The 16,720-nt window shown below is 38.5% G+C and overlaps 1 long non-coding RNA gene across 3 annotated transcripts in view; it reads left to right on the top strand.

Annotated features, from left to right (window-relative positions):
• LOC121108252 overlaps positions 1-16,720 on the top strand; it is a 26,696-nt gene extending 9,976 nt beyond the window's left edge. For 2 of the 3 annotated variants that reach the window (XR_006932290.1, XR_005842651.2), the window contains 2 exons: positions 15,977-16,040; positions 16,339-16,720. This is a non-coding gene — a long non-coding RNA (uncharacterized LOC121108252). The remainder of the gene's footprint in view (positions 1-15,976; positions 16,041-16,338) is intronic. The other variant, XR_006932292.1, reaches the window with a different exon arrangement.

The following is a 16,720-nucleotide window of genomic DNA, read 5'->3' as shown; positions in this document are numbered from 1 at the left end:
CCTATTGCTTTACAAATATTTTGCTAACTAAATTTAATTATTCCCTTCATCTGTTATTGACAACAGATCTTGATGACAATGGAGAAGAATCCGGATAAAAGCTGCTATTGGGTCTTTATGCGCAACTATACAATTTGTATGAGTCTCTATGTCTTAGGAGTTCCAGCTGCTTATTTAAATTTGAGAAACTCAGAACTGAAGTACTTGATGTGATATGAGTTTGGTTACTGGAAACATGGTTACTGGATATTTACTCAGAGTTGTAATGTGAATAAGTAGATAAAAGCAAACATACTACTTTTGTATGATCATGATCTGATTGCAAGCACTACTGAAAACAGCAGAGGCACATAAGCATCAAGAATAAAACCTGTATTAATTTATTTTGATGAAAGTCTTTATACTTCTAAAACAAACAAACAAATGTTGTACTTTAATCTCAAGAGATATTACTGAAAATATCTCAAATTCCACATCCAGATACCACCTAACTTGGCACTGAGTTTGCAGTTAGAAATTTTTTTACAAGTAAGTCCCTACTTGTTTAATTCCCTAAGCCAAAACCCAAGCTGCCACCTCTAGTCTTTCAAGTCTATATATGGATTATTTTCATTAAGAAAGCTAGGATTAATCAGAAATTACTTTTAAAATATTTTCCAGGGAACTAAATTTAGCTGTTTAAACTGCCTCCACTAGGAAACGTAGATAAAATGTTTTTGCTTTGAGATCTGGGTTCATTGAACTCTCCCAAACTCCTAACAAATGCCTGAGCCAAAAAAACTGTGGAACAACAGTGCACAAAAACTCCTGAGAACCAGATCCACTGACTCTGGCAGAGAGCAAATGTTTTTAAATTCATTTAGCTTCTTTTATGAAGATAATCCAAGCAGTACCAACTGGCTCATTCCACGAGCATCTTTCCTGCTTCTCTCAGGATGAAATGATAACATAGGAACCAAAGATTTGCAGTGTCACAGAATCACAGCTTATAATTCTTCACTGTAGCAACAGATCTGTAGGAATGAAAATATTGTATTTTATAATATTGGAAAGAATATTGGAAAACAACTGAAATCACCATCTCTTTTGTTTAGCCACACTATTGTAGAGAACCCTGTAATGCCCTGTCTCTAATGTAAATGTACAGTACTCCAAGTAGTTCTCTTATTTATTTTGTCTTAGCAATCAGCTGCGGCATTTCAGAGGATAATAAAATGAGTTTTTATTCCCACACACATACAATGCTATCTATTATGACCAATTTACTTTTTTTAGAGAGGCTAAAATAGGAGAAATACACAAGAGCACCCTTGTTCAAATAAATACCGGTGTGTCTGTATGGAATAACGATTACATGTTGAAACTAGAGCAGATGTGTGAGTGTGAATCACATATGGGTCGGCTGGGGAATTATAACCAGCCAAACAGGCTGAGGAATCAATCAGCAATGGAAATTTTTCTATGGCCAAAGAATAGTATTTTCTAATGGTATTATTTCTAATGGGGCTAGATGGGGAAAGTGATTTTGAACCTCCATTTTGCTGAAAGTCTAGTGCAGAAGTTCCCCAAGCATAAGACATACTTCTATGTTATGTAAATGCAAAGTGAAATGAGAAGCAAGGCTGCCATTGGCAGCCACCTCTAAAACTTCTGATAAAAAGTTTGTGGACCTCTCATTAAATACTCTGCAAGAACAACTCCATAGTTAAGACCAGAGGTATGAATGATGTTTTTCCTGCCTTTTTCATGTGCTCTGACATAGACATAGGGCTGCTGGAGTGTGTCCATAGTAGAACATGGGGATGATCAGAGGGCTGGAGCATCTGTCCTATGAAGAAAAGACAAGGGACCTGAACTTATTCAGCCTGGAAAGAGGAAGTTTCAGAGAGATCTCACTGTGACCTTCCAGTACTTGAAGGGAATTTATAAGCAAAATGAAGACCAACCTTTTATATGGTCTGATAATAATAGAAAAATGGGGAACAGTTTTAAACTACAAGAGAGGAAATCTAAATTAGACATCTAGAGGAAATTCCTTTCTCAGAGAGTGGAAAGGTGCTGGAACAGATTGCCCAGAGAATCTCTGGCAGATGCCCCATCCCTGGAAGCATTCAAGACCAGGTTGGATGGGGCCCTGGGCAGCCTGATCTACTGGGTGGCAACACTGCCCACAGCAGGGAGGTTGGAACCAGGTGATCTTTAAGGTCCCTTCCAGTTGGAGAATCACAGATTGATTACATTGTATGATTCTGATTCTAGATAAGATTTGGACTGATTTACACTGCAATTGGGTATACAATTGTTACAGTCATCAGCAAAATGCATCAAAAACTGTCAGTTCCTTTAAAGGATAAACTAACATCTATATTGCAAATTACGTCATCGTGCAATCTAATGATATATCTTCATTTAAATTTGTGACGTTCCACTGGTACTTTTGCAGTCTCAAAGCACTATTTAAAACACGTGTCCAAGTTGCCTTCATTTCTGTATTATCATTCAGAAATGTTCGTTCACTGAGTTCATTCAATGTCTTTTCCAGTACTGTGTTCCTTCCTCGTTTATTCCATTACTTGTAAAATAGTTTTGCATGAGCCATCAACATATGCACACTCCCAGAGGGAGCTGACCATAAGAAGTTATAAGGCAAATATTGTCTAATATCAAATCCCTTGTTTTCTACTGCTTGTTTTGTATTTCATGTGTTGTCATGAATCTTGCATTATTACACTATTGGAAATGAACAAAGGTGTGTGTAAGCTATTCATGAGACTACCCAAAAAGCAAACTTTGTGTATGAGAGCAGTGTGCAAATGTCCCTTGAGCTCCAGCAGCATGAGGCCATGCCCACAGTCCTGGGGAGCCTGTTCCACTGCTTGACAATCCTCTGGAGCAGACCCTGTCCCCAACCCCCAGCTGCCCCTCCCCTGACACAGCTCCATGCCGTTCCCTCGGGCCCTGTCGCTGTCACACAGAGCAGAGCTCAGTGCTGCTCCTCCACTCCCTGTGAGGAGCTGCAGCCGCCATGAGGCCTCCCCTCAGCTCCTCTGCCCTGTGCTGAGCAAACCCAGGGCCCTCAAGGTGTGTGCTCCTCACACACCTTGCCCTCCAGATGCTTCACCATCTTTGTAGCCCTCCTTTGGGTTCTCTCTAATAGTTTTACATCCTTCTTATGTTGTACTGCCCCAAACCCAAATCCAGTTCTTGAGGTGGAGCCGCACAGCGCAGAGCAGAGCAGGACAACCTCTTCCCTTGCCCAGTTGCACTGCTGGGTCTGATGCATCCTATGGTTAGCCTCAGGATTTTTTGCTGTCAACCACAGTCTGAGAGGTCTGAGAGCAACAGGTAATGTGTAGTGATTATGAAATATTCCTTGTGACTTCGGACTGTTACTATTTAACTTGATTGGGTGGCATTTATGTAGTGAGTCTGAGAGGTTTTTTACCCATTTCTCTGAGATATCTGCTAAGTAAGAAAGGTAATTCTAGCTAGATTCTTTATTTATGGACATTCTCACCTGAGAATTCAAGACATGGATGTGGAAGAACCAAGGTCATTGATACAGTGCTCAGGGTTTGCTGTGTCCTGCAGCTGCTGCTTCTTCTGCTCTTTTGCCTGCTCCACGTGCAGGGAAGACAGTGATTTTTGTTGTTTCATCACAAATGCATTCATCTACTAAAATAAAGAGTATGTTATCATATGATACTCAGCTCATAACTGAAGGAAATTTCTCAACTATTTCCTTCTTCTACAGAAACTCTATATGCATTAGCTGCTTCCCAAAAAGCATGCAGCGAGTCCTGGCAGTTGTTTCCTAGCCCCTGTGGTAAAATAATATCTCATAATTTGGAAAACGTCTGATATTCCAGATTTTAAAGCATTTTACAAAAGAAATACGAGCATTTTCCAATGAGTATGGAGATGGTTATGGAACTTAAATCTAGTGATCAGAAAAAATCAAGGCTTTCCATTTCTAGTGATAGCTGACGTGTCCAGAGTTGTTTCCAGTCACGCCAGTGAGGGTTTCTACAATGATTTTAGTGAAAGCAGATTGTTCTTCATTCTTTTCCCACAGTCTTTATTAAGTGGACTTAAACAGCGTTGAAAATGTAGTTAACTGAAGAAAAGGTGGTGCATAAAGAGGCAGAAAACAAACTGATTTATCATTTGCTTTAAAGACATAAGGAGGTTGTCTGCTTAGGTATGTCTGAGATACTTTGGTTTTTTTCTTGCAATTGCAATAAGACACCATCAGAGTATATACCATCCTGACTATAGATCTTTTATTGCAGAAATGAGAGATCTTTTCTTCCCCAAGTCTGAGAAAGTCATCTTGTGAATGGATACCTATGGAAATAGTTACAAAGCAACACAGTAGCACACTAGGGAGAGGAATCCATAGCTGGTACAAAGAACATTAAGACAACTAAAGATGTCTGACAGACTTATACAATGAGGGCATGTATTTTCAATTTGTGTATTTTCTCTTTTTCATTTCTTAGAAGAGATGGAAGACACGTAGTGTCTCTATTGCAAATATGATTTTTTTTTATTTTTTTTTTCTCTTGTGAATCTAAGTTACCTAGTGCCACTTCTACTTTAAGTAGATCTCTGCTTTTTATCCTTTTGTGCTATCCGTGTAACCCAATCACAGAAATAACATCTGGGATGGCAATCTATCTTATTTTACAGACAACAGCAGCCAAGTAGGAGTGGCACTCCCAGTTGACAGAGGATTCTCACTTCTGTGAATAGATGTTAGAAACACAGGAGTCTCTCGCAAACTTTGGGCTACAGAACTTGGCTATCTGCTAAACTAGCCTGGAGTGTCTTCTGACAGATGAAGGAGCATTGTCTTATTGATGGAAAATAAGAGTTTCCTTCAGAGAAATAAGGTCACCACAGATTTTATTAAAGTAGTAGGAGCCTCAGTATAACAGTGGATACTGGAACCCTCCCCCTTTATGGCACAGTTTTCATCTCCTGTTTTTGATGAAAGTTCTTGTCAAGAAGTAGTAATGCTTGGAAACATTCCTATTGCTAGATTAACTGGATCTCAGCATGGTACAGAGAGGCTAGCAACGATGCAAGTAAAGGACAAGGCTTTGTTGTGGTACTGGATAGAAACTGTTCATGAAGGTTGAGTCTTTTGAAAATATTTTGATGACACATCTGACCATCAGATGCAGAAAACCTGTTTTCATTGTGAAGTGAAACAGGAACAGCATGCAATTTGGGCATTCACTACTACAGGCATTCAGTCATTCCCCATCAACAGTGTCATGCGGTAAGGAGCAACAAGCCCTGTTCCACAGAAATTTTGCTTCAATTGATATATGATACTACTTGGAAAAAAAATGGAATTATATCAGTTATATATCAGGCACAGTCGCTTGGATAGTTTTCCACGAAAGAATCCATCATCAAGAATTCCACAGTCTATCAGGAAGAATTAATGTTTGACTGAGGAACCTGGTGTTCAGATTAATGGTGTGCCATGCCCAAATAACAGTAGCTGCCTCACAGAACTGGCCTGAGTAGCTAGAATATATTTTATTCTTTCCATCCAGATGTTAATGTGATCAGAAACATCAGCCTATTCATTAGGCATCATGGCAAGAACTCCATTTCATTTCTCTGTATTCTGTCAGGGGAGATCCTAAAACTACAGTAGCCCGTCAGCTACAGAGATTGTCCAGAGATGAAGACAACACCAGAGCTTCTACTACTGAAGAATGCAGCTGTCTAGTTTTGAGAGGGTTTGAGAGCTTTGACTATCCTGTATCATTCCTCTGCACTGATCTTTGTTAGCTTCTAGTCTGCTTTAGCTGCCAATTTGAGGATCTGGTTCAAATCTTCAAAGCCATCACCAAGTTTTAATCTATTCATGTTCAGGATGTTGCTATCTACACCGTGACAGAGACTCCAGAGCAAAGTATGCTTGGGCTAAATATAGATTTTTTTTGACAGAGGGTCTTCAGCACAGAATAATCTCTTCAAGGAGGTCACACACTATGCACTCCTGAACCATAAAACCACTCCTCATATTGTTTTCTGCTTCACTTATTCCCTGGAAAATGCTCATCTTTATGGTACTAAATAATTTCTTCTGTATCAGACATGGGGAACAGTGAAATTGTGATCCCTAGCACTTTTTGCAATCTAGAATAAACAAACTGACAATCATGGAAAAGTTACTCACACAAAAGTTATTGTGCTGTCCTTTTTAGGATCTTAATGACATCCTGAGCTCCCACTTTGGAGTCTGTTAGTTGGAAAGTGGTTCTATTAGTCTCCAGATCTAAGCAATTTTATGTACATTTCAGACCTGTCTTGAGAAAGATTTTGCCACTAGAACTGAGTCGATTTGAGTTATAAAAGTATATTTTTACTAACAGAGGAGATTTATGTCATGTATTTATCTCTCTTTGAAAGTAGCCTCTTCTGCCTTCCATGTATCCTATTGGGATAATCCCCTGCAGCTGCTGATTCATTGTGAGATTGCTCAAGATTTACACTTGCAATAGCATGTCTATCATTGTTTGAACGTACTTGCAAAAAAATAGATTTATCTTTCATTTACAAGTAATCAGATGTGTTACAAGTGGTGACGCAATGCTAGGAATCAGATGACAGCTTGAAGATCACCTGATCTATACAACAGTCTACAAGGAGCTCTATTTTATTAGTGAATAGAAAGAGAAAGGAAGTAAAAAGAAAATAACCAGAGAGAGAGAGAAAAAACCAACAGCCAACCCTACAATTTATGATGTATTCGTTTTGCATTTTCTGTCTAGTAGTAGACTAATAAGAGATCTCTGCCTGTTGGTCACACAGTTTAGGAGAGAAAGCAAAGACTGCCTTTTTCTTTCAATGGCACTTGCTTTCATACCCAGCCTCCTGTTTGGCTAACAACAGTGGAATATCAGATTGCTGCAGATTAGTTTTCAAACTTTGAGTATTCTGTGTTTTTACTTGATATTTCAGTTCTTGACTTCAGCTGTATAAACTTATTAGGGCTTACACGAAGGAAAGAAAATGTATAAACCCAAGTGCACCTTAAAGGCTCAGAGTTATGTGGAAACTAAAAATATTGCCATGTAATATTGCACAGATAGTCTGCATAATTTGCAATGTTTACAGCTAGCAATCTGGCTGAAGATCCTGTTCTAACTATTTCTGGGATAATTTTTGTAATTCAAATATGAAGTGGCCTATCCTCAGAAACATCTCAGATTCCACTTTTGTGATTCATTTGTGAAGCGAGTTATTTTCAATCTTTCCCATGCTCTCAGTGTCATGGGATTTTTATTCTCTTGGAGCCACGATAACCCAAATAACATTAGCAATAACAAACGTATCATCCACTTAGGATTTATGATAAGAAAGAAACTCACAACCTCTGATAATTTGTAAGTGGGCATCTCTTTGTGAGATGACATCTTTTGCTACCTGCTGCCAATACAAACCCAGCTGTTGTCAGTTGTGAAAGGCTGCATGAACTGCACTAGATGCCAGGGGAACTGCAGTGTTTGCACCTTTTTTCAAATCTGGTGTGCAAGTCCTAGGTAAATACTGAATAGTTTTATTTAGCATACTTGCTGTTAGTTTCTCAGTAATTCAATACATGCAGAAATCCCTATCCCTTTGGCGTGTTTCCCTTACTTCAGGCAAACTCTGTGTCCATTCTGTTTCTGTTTTGCAGTTAAATTAAGAACGTGGGTTCCTTGAAACAACCTGTACTACACTGTTACAGTAAAATAAGAACATTTGGAAGGGCCTGCAAAGCTTTTTATACAGAAACTAAACATGCTGCTGTTGTGCACAAGCTTCTGTTCTGACCTTATCTTGCTAGAATTCAGTATCAACTGCCACTGCCTGTTCCAAGCAGATTACACACAGTATTTGGGAGCCATTGGCTTCTGCTGCGCCAGATTCAGTTCTTACTGTATCTCAGGTGATAAAGATGAATGTCTGTCCCACGCTGAAAGAGGAACAACTAGGAAATGCAGTGGTGTATGTCGTCATACCAAGTTTTGGCAAAGGATGTTATGAATAAATAGTAGAATTTAACCCCAAAATTTGTTGTACTGAGTATCTGACATACAGACACTAGCCCAGATATGAATTTTGCTTGTGGTGTTTTCATTTATTTTTATACTGGGATTAAATATTTAAGGGATGTATGGTATCTGTCTTCCTATTTCCTATTGCCAAACGAGACAGATAATTGCTGTCTGTTTCATAAAGCTTTGAATGTAACTAAATGATATATGTTATATACCATAAAGCATTATAGAAGAACGATTTTTTTTATTATTTTTATTTTTAATCTACCTTTATTGCAGATCAATTTGATTTTTATTTATTTATTTGTTTGTTTGTTTTTGAGCCAAAGGAACACACCTCTATCTTAGTTATATAGGCTTTTTTTGTTATTTAAAACATTTTTCTCTTATTTACAGAATGTGTCCAAATGAAGTTCTAATACTTGCGATGGGACATTTATTTTTCCAGAAACATTTTAAACACAAAAACTCATTTAAATAATATGGCGTAAGGCATGGGTGTCCAACCTTTTGGCTTGCCTGATCCACACTGAGTGAGGAGGAATTGTCTTGGACTGAATCTAAAATACAGAATATAGTTAATGTATATAAATAACAAAACTTTTTTAAAAAAATTATTATTATTAAAACAGAAAGAAGAGGGCAAAAAAATAAAACTGGTGGCATATTTGACCTCGGTTTTTGAAACTAATGCATCAATACCTGATTCAATAACAGTGGTTTCAATTCTTAGTGAACTCCCGAAGAGTGCATCAGAGATTTTTGATGAAATATTACACTTCTCGTACTTCAGCCTTGAAAAGAGTTGTTCACAAATGTACGTACTTCCAAAAAGTAATGACACAAATAAGTCAGGATTACAAATTAAGGGATGTTTTTCTGTGGTAAGAGAGGCTTTATAGAAGTCTGTCAAGGAGGTGTGATTAAATATTTCTTTGAGTCCAACGTCTGATTGGAACTCCATACATTCCATTTGAAAATTCACAGGTAATACATCTACGTTCAATGAAAACGGAATTGCAATTATACAAAAAAAAACGGGCATTTGGAAATCTTAAAACTTATTCTCAGATTTATTTATCAAAATGGAAAGCAAGGCTGCATATTTTTTGCAGGGGCGAGAGGACAGACCCATGGCCTCTGCCCAACAGAGAGCCCTCACCACCACAGCGATCCTGTCAATGCATGGACAATCTTCTCAAAGCTCTGTCCAGTCCCAAAATCTTTATTTCCACTCTTTTTCCTTAAGGTGTAATCTGGAATGGAGCTGGACAGGCTTTTATTAACCTGCCATGTAATAACGTGTGATGAACCTGTGATAAAGGTTCAATTCTGATAACCTGGACCAGGTGCTGAAGTCAGAGGACAAAGAGGAGCATTTCTGGCCTGCACAGAGCACACCTACCTGCATTTCTGCATATTTTTTTTCACTAATTTTGCAAGTGACAGTTTAAAATGTAGAGGCATTTTATTTCAGGTCTTGCTAGAACAAGCCCCTCCACTTGTTCCACCTCTTTCGCATTAAGTTTCTTGATGCTCAGAGCAGAGGAGGATGTGGCTTTGTAAGTGCTTATAAATCTCCCAAACAGTCTGGGAGAGTGGATATGTTCATATACTTTTTTGAAAAAGAAGGCTGCTGAGCAGAGATATCTTAATTATATAGGTTGCTTAATCATATGGGCTCTTTTTGTTATTTTAAAACATTTTTTATTGTTTTCAGAATGTGTCCAAATGAAGTTCCAATACTTGCTGTGGGTTCCTTATCTTTCCAGAAACAATTCAATCTAAATAATATGGCGTAAGGTATCTCTAGATCAGAATCATTGTTTTGTTTCAAGACTCTTCAGGATAACACTCAACGTGGTCCAGGATAATAAATTACACAGCAAAAATGCGTGAAGAAGTCTGAAATTGATAGGGATATGTGTTTACACACTTATTTCAAGAAGGGTCTCTTTCAAATCCTCACAAATGGAGAAGAAGAAGTCAGCTATCTTCTAACATTGTTTTGTTTTTGTTTTCAATCTCACAAAAAAATGAGTACAAAAATGCTATCTTCTCTCAGGCAGCTGCTGCTTGCTGCCAAGGTCAGCTCTGCAAGCTAACTTTATATTTTTCACATGGCTGTTCCGTACTTCAGTGATTCCTCTGGTGTATTAAAAACAAACAGGCTCTTCTCAATAGTTCATGCCTTTTCTTTACTTCCCCGCTTCCTTTAACCCTTACAACTGCTAAGCCCTAGGCACATGCTCCTGCCTCCTCACCCCATCCCAGCCTCCAGCAGCCTGACTGCTGCACTCGGCAGGAACTGGAGGTCTGTTGAGGGTTGTGAGGGTTAGGCTCTAGTAAGTGGAAACTACTGATGAACAGAAACTATTATGGATCCCAGAGTGACAATAACTAAGGTCAAAGATGCACACAGATTTGTTCCTCTGAACAGCTGTGTAGTTCCAGAATTTGGTAGATAATTGCAGTAGTATAATGAGAGTGCTGTGATTTGTTTTGTTCTGGACCTACAGAGCCTGTTGCAACTACAATATATTGTCTTCCTATCTTACCTCTAGGACCTAAATATTGAATATGCATAGGAATTTTGCAAAGTGAACTGGGAGTCAAATGTACCATGCTACTGCAAAACTTGAGAAATTTTAACTCAGTAGTTAAATCTTCATAGCCTTGGCTTCTTCATCCTCGGTGTTATGAGGGATATGGTCAGGTCTATGGTCCTGAGTGAACTTTGGTTTAAGCATTCTCTGAGAAACAGATCTAGGGATTAACATCTATGCACTGATACTCACTGATAGATAGTGTAAATGTTTCTTCTATGTATATAAAGGAGCTGATACTTTCTGCATTTATAACTCCATAAACTAAATAAACTCTTTTCTGTTTTACACTGCTAACTTAATAACAAGCTTCCTATTGTAATAAGTGCAGCTGTGACAACACAGGCCTGGAGGCTGCAGGATGTTAGAACAACCCTTGGGCAAATGCAGTGCTGGCTGTTGGCAGTAAAAGGAAGGTATTTGGGGGTCTTCATACGGGTCCAAAACATGACTCAGTGGTAGAAAAGGCAATTCAAAGTTACCTCCTGTTGGGACTTATTAAAACAAGCCAACTTTTTGTATTCCTAAGTATCAATACAGGGCTCCAAACAAAACAAAACAAAAAACACAAACCAGCCCCAAGGAGATGAAATAATGCATACTAGAGTTCAGTCAACTGAATAAGATATCAACTGCAATTTATTTGGCATATTGTCACAACTTAAGTTAATGCAAACAGTAATACTATGTTATAAGTAGTTAGCTGTGATTCCTTTGAGAGGTTATTGCTCTCCTCCTGGGGCACAGGAGTAGGCCTTTGCCTCATTTTTATTAACATATGGTCAAAACTACCTACTAGTGAGAAATAATTTAAAATGCAGGTCATTAAAATCACATTCCTCTGGTATAAAATAATAAATCCTCTGAAGAGAAAGGTCTGCCGCAATAACTCTAATGATTTAATGTCCTTAAATATCTGAGGGATAGCAATGGATGACTAGAACAGGGATGAGGTCAATATAACATTGTAAACTCAATGAACACATCAATAAAGATGAAAAACATAGCAAATCATTTGCTGACAGGTGATGATGGGTGACAGAGGGCTATTTATTTCCAATGTATGGTGAGATTCACAGTCAAAACCTTCAATTTTGCTGTCAGTTGATCAAGTTCTGTCTCATTTTACTTCAACCCGTATCCCATAAATTATTATGTGATAGTAAAAACGAAATCTTCCTAATATGAGAACAAAATTTTATGAAAGGATGCTCAGAGGAGGAAAAAAAATCCTGCTTACAAACAGTTTTAGTACAACTAAAGAGATTTTAATTCTTTTAGAAGTTATTCAGAAAAAAATGGACACACTTTCACTAGGATGCTTTGAGCAATACACTGTTCCTGTGTTTATTCTAAACTATGAAATTAATTCTTTGATATTCCATAAAAATACAGTAACACTACTGTGCCTCTGCATCAGACTGCATTGCAATTCTGCAGTCCTGCTGCATACCCTAACTTATCAACATAAGCTTGTGAATATGAATGGGGATGTACAGTAAGCCAGACTTTGTAGCCAGCAGGGTTCTGAAATCTGATGATTTGAAAATGATATTTCAAAACATGCAATTAATTTATGAACTGCAAAAGAAGGTTTGGTTTTTAAAAGTTTGTGTCAGGCAGAAAGGCCAGGGAAGAGGCGCCTCAGATTAGTGTTGGTGGTCTTAAGCAGCTTGTAGATGAGGAAGAGAAAGATTGGACACCTAAGTGAATTCACCACATTTGCATTTTACTTCAATATATTAAGTAGGATCTGGGGAGACTTCATAGTGGCCTTTCAGTATCTAAAGGAGGCTATAACAAAGGACAGGCTCTTTAGCAGGATCTGTTATGCTAGAACAAGGGGAAATGGCTTCAGACTAAAAGAGGGGAGATTTAGGTTGGATATAAGAAAAAGCTTTTTACAATAAGGGTGGTGTGGCACTGGCACAGGTTGTCCAGAGAGGTGGTGAATGCCCTGTTCCTGGAGACACTCAAGGTCAGACTGGAGGAGCTCTGAGCAACCTGATCTACCTATGAGTGTCCCTGTTCATTGCATGGGGGTTGGACTGGGTGACCTTTAAGGATCCCTTCTAATTCAAATGATTTTGTGATCCTATGATTCTGTGAACTATGTCTTGGATGAGTATTTGAAGTAGAGTAAAGGCAATAGATCTGGAAGTGTTGCAACAGTCAGTGCAATCCACGTCTGAAACAATTTACCTTGGTATGCATCTTTTTAGTTTCCAAAGACCGGGATATATTTTTTCTATGAACTCGTTCCTTACACTTCTGGGTTCTTCATTAAGATGATAGGGTTTCTATTATAATAATAGGCCATTTAAGCAATAATGATAATGTATTATTAACAAGGATATTTCAAGTATTGTCTTTTCTCCTGTTATTTTTCTTTTCCTTGCTCTCAGATTCTGCAGACATTACCATATTATCATTATTCTGTAGAACAGAAACGCTTGAAAGCACTGGAACCAGGATTATGCAGCAGCCAGACTGAACACTGACCCTTCTCCAGGGAGCTTAAAATCAAATGCAAAATGAAAAACAACTGAAATGAATGTACAAATGCTTGAAAAATATGACAAAACATGAGATAGCTCTAGGGCATTTGAGCTGGAGAAAAAGCTGAGGACTGAGCAGGTCAGGGAGCAGCTTTGCAATAAAGGACTTGAGCGTCCTGGTAGACAGCCAGTTTTGAGCATGCATCAGCAGTGTGCACTGGGGAAATAAAGGCTAAGAACATACTAGGCGGCAGTAACATGAAGATAGCTGCAGATTTAGGGAAGTGGTTCTGTTTCTCAAATGGTGCTTGTGAAGCCATGTGTAGAGCAGTTTCTGCCCTTGAATACAGGAACAGTATGAACAAACTGAAGTGAGTTAAGGGAGAGATAATTAAGATAATTTATTTGGGCTATATGATAAACAAAGAGAATCCGAGAAAACTTCAACTCTAGGAGGAGAAAACTTATGGCAGACCTTGCTGCTGTCTTTAACTGTCCAACAAATCAATTGGAGGAGACAAGGTCCAACTTTGCTCAAAGGTGCACAAGGGAAGGGATGAGAAGTAATGACCACAGGTGGGAACATGGGAAATTCCAAGTAGATAAAAAGGAAAAAAAAAAAAAAAAAAAACAAAACAACAACCACCATGAAGTTAGTTTGCACTAGGGTATGGATGCAGATAGGTTGTGGAATTTACATTGCTTAGAGACACTCAAAATTCAACTGAATGAATCCCTCAGCAACCTGATCTAACTTAGATGTCAGCCTTGATTTGAGCAGGAGGTTGGATCAGATGATCCCTAGAGCTCCCTTTCAAACTGAATTATTCTCTGAATCTGGAATTGCCTGTTTCACATTTATATGAAAACCTCTTATACATCAATTCTTAAGTTTTGCACAGCCTTCAGGTAAGTGCAAATAAATAAATCAAGTATGTGTACAAGTAAACGAAATGGTTAAGCTACATTGCTGTAGCGAGTTAAACAAGAAACAGGACCACCAAGTCTCAGATAATGCCATGAGGGTGTATCATGTATCTGGGAGGGTGTATCTGCCCTGAGCAAATTGCTGTTTGGTGGAAACAGCACATAGTCTGAACTGGAAAAGTTTGTATCTGCTTGAAACAAGAAGCTGGACTTAACCTCATATTGAGAAGACTCACTCGTACACATAACATTTTCTTTAAAGCCTTCAGCTTTCTTAGCCAGTAGCTCCTCAGGGCAGCGCACAGGGAGTTGCATGAAATCTGCTTTGTGTTCACTATGACCTTACCCATTGTGTGTGTTCAACAGCAAATGAATGGAGAGTGCCTATGGGATTAGGTAATGTAACATGTCTGTCTGTCTGTCTACCAAAGAACAAAGCTGTCAAACTGTCTCTCTGTGTTCTACCTGGGAGAGAAGAGTATTGGATGAAACACGATAATTTTTCACTTATCCCTGAGCTTTTGGAGTCCTTCGAAACTGAGGCAGCATCTACTTGAGAAATGAGGAAAGTTAATTGAAAATTGCCCTCAGCTTTCCAGAGCCTGACACTGGGGGAGCATTGTCTCCCTGTACTATAGAGATTTGATTGGAGCTGCTGTCAGATGTTATATATGTTATGTGCAACTCAGTACTGAAAAACAGTCTTTGCCACTTGCTCCATTCTCACAGAGACGGTAGCTCAATCGATTGTTTCTGACTTGCTGTGAATTGTTGAAGTCTTCATGCTGAAAATTGAACAGCCTATAACGTAGATGAGGATAACAAGAATCTGTCTTTGGAATAATGCAGAACAAAAGCACATGGAAAGATAATTAATTTTAGTTTGATAGCACTGTGTATGTCCTGATTTATCTGTTGCAACAGCCACTTATTCTGTAAAGTTCAGTAGTAATTTTGCAGTGTATATGGGCCTGCTATAATGTCCTATAAATTGGAAACATACTTTTGGGCTTCAGTGGACATTAAATTCAGCTTTATCACAATTCTCATCATGGGATTTTGGAGTGTTTTGTAATTGCTGCTGAATAAGTCTTCACAGAGTGTCACTCTCTTCCCTGTAACAATTCACCTTCTCCATTGGACGGGATAGAGTTTGGAGGCAGAGAACAACAAAGAAACGTTGTGTGAGCCACACTACTTCTAAGTGTGAGACCGCCTCCTGTGGGTGCACGTACAAAATCAGAGCCTTCCTCCTTACACTCCCCTGTTACAGACCTGCACTATAGGTATGTGTTGATGTAAAAAGAAAAGAAATCTGAGATTTTCCTATTTTTACCCTTATTCCATTTGACCATGACACGCATATAACACATTTTAAAAAGAAGGTTTACCTTTTAATGCAGACACTACACTGTTTTCAACTGTTGTGGAGCCTCTATTTTGAGTGAACTTTAGGAGAACTCTCACAGCAAACTTCTTACTATTGCCTACAGCTTGCACAACATGTAAGTACACTTAAAAAGAAGGCAGTGAAAGAATTTTTACAACCGCTATCAAAACACTTTAGGAATAACCTTCATGTCACAATAAAGAGGAGAGTTTTTTCAAACAAGTTCGGAGATATGAATACTTGAGCATTTCTATTTTCAAAAGAGATCTGAGATCTTAGGGTGGAAGTCCCACTGAGGGACATTTGTTTTGGCTTCACTTTTGTTTTCAAACTGAGAAGGAGGGATGTTCCAGACATCCAAGGTTCACTTTCGTCATCTCTATCAAAAACAAATACTCCCCCCAAGTTGTATAAGCAAGGGAAAAACCTCAATGCTTTTTCTTCTTTCTTCTTCTTCTTCTTCTTTTTTTTTTTTTTCTTTTCCAGATCTCCTAAATCCTCAAACGCTCTGTGCTTTACAAAGCCCTGAAATAGGTCTCTGTTCAACCAGGTAGGCTAGTAATGCATTTTGTAAATCTCTGTCATCTATTGCGAATCTGAAAGCTCTTTTGATCCCTCCAGGGAGTCTTCCAAATTATCTTTTCATTTATTTACAGTAACCGTTTCTTTCTTTGTTTTACTCTAAGATTAACTCAATTCCTCCTCTTCCTATTTTTCTTATAGTCCAAGAATATTCAGATCAAGAGAGTGTTCCCACTACTTAGTGTGTTCACTTTAGGGGTTAAGTATTCTGTGTTATGTTCTAAGAGTTTCTGTCATTCTCACTTTCCCCTTTTGTTCCCATACAGCTGCACCAGGCACAGGCACAGCCTGATCAAGACTATTCAACCCCCCTTCTTTAAATTCAACAACAGTCTGGGTGTCTCTGCCCTTTCGAAGCAGTGAATTCTGCTGGCTCGGAGGAGGAAGAAATTCTTCTCTTGTCCAAACGACTGCTTATTCTTTTGACATAGGATAATGCAGAAAGGAAGGGCTGACATTTTTGTTATTAGATCTGTTTGGGGAGGATACAGAATCTCTTCTCAGAATGGCACCCTGGCTGTGCTAGGCACTGTATGTACACAGAAGTGAGGACAAGTCTCTGCCTTGAAAATCTCACCCTTTTCAAAACCAAAACCACAAAAGATGCAGGGGGAAAAATGGTTCTGTAAATAAACAAGATGATTATAA

Source organism: Gallus gallus, chromosome 1 (assembly GCF_016699485.2).
Source record: "Gallus gallus isolate bGalGal1 chromosome 1, bGalGal1.mat.broiler.GRCg7b, whole genome shotgun sequence".
NCBI classification, from domain to species: Eukaryota; Metazoa; Chordata; class Aves; order Galliformes; family Phasianidae; genus Gallus; species Gallus gallus.
Note: the sequence above shows the minus strand (reverse complement) of the source record. Positions and strands in the feature narration are given on the sequence as shown.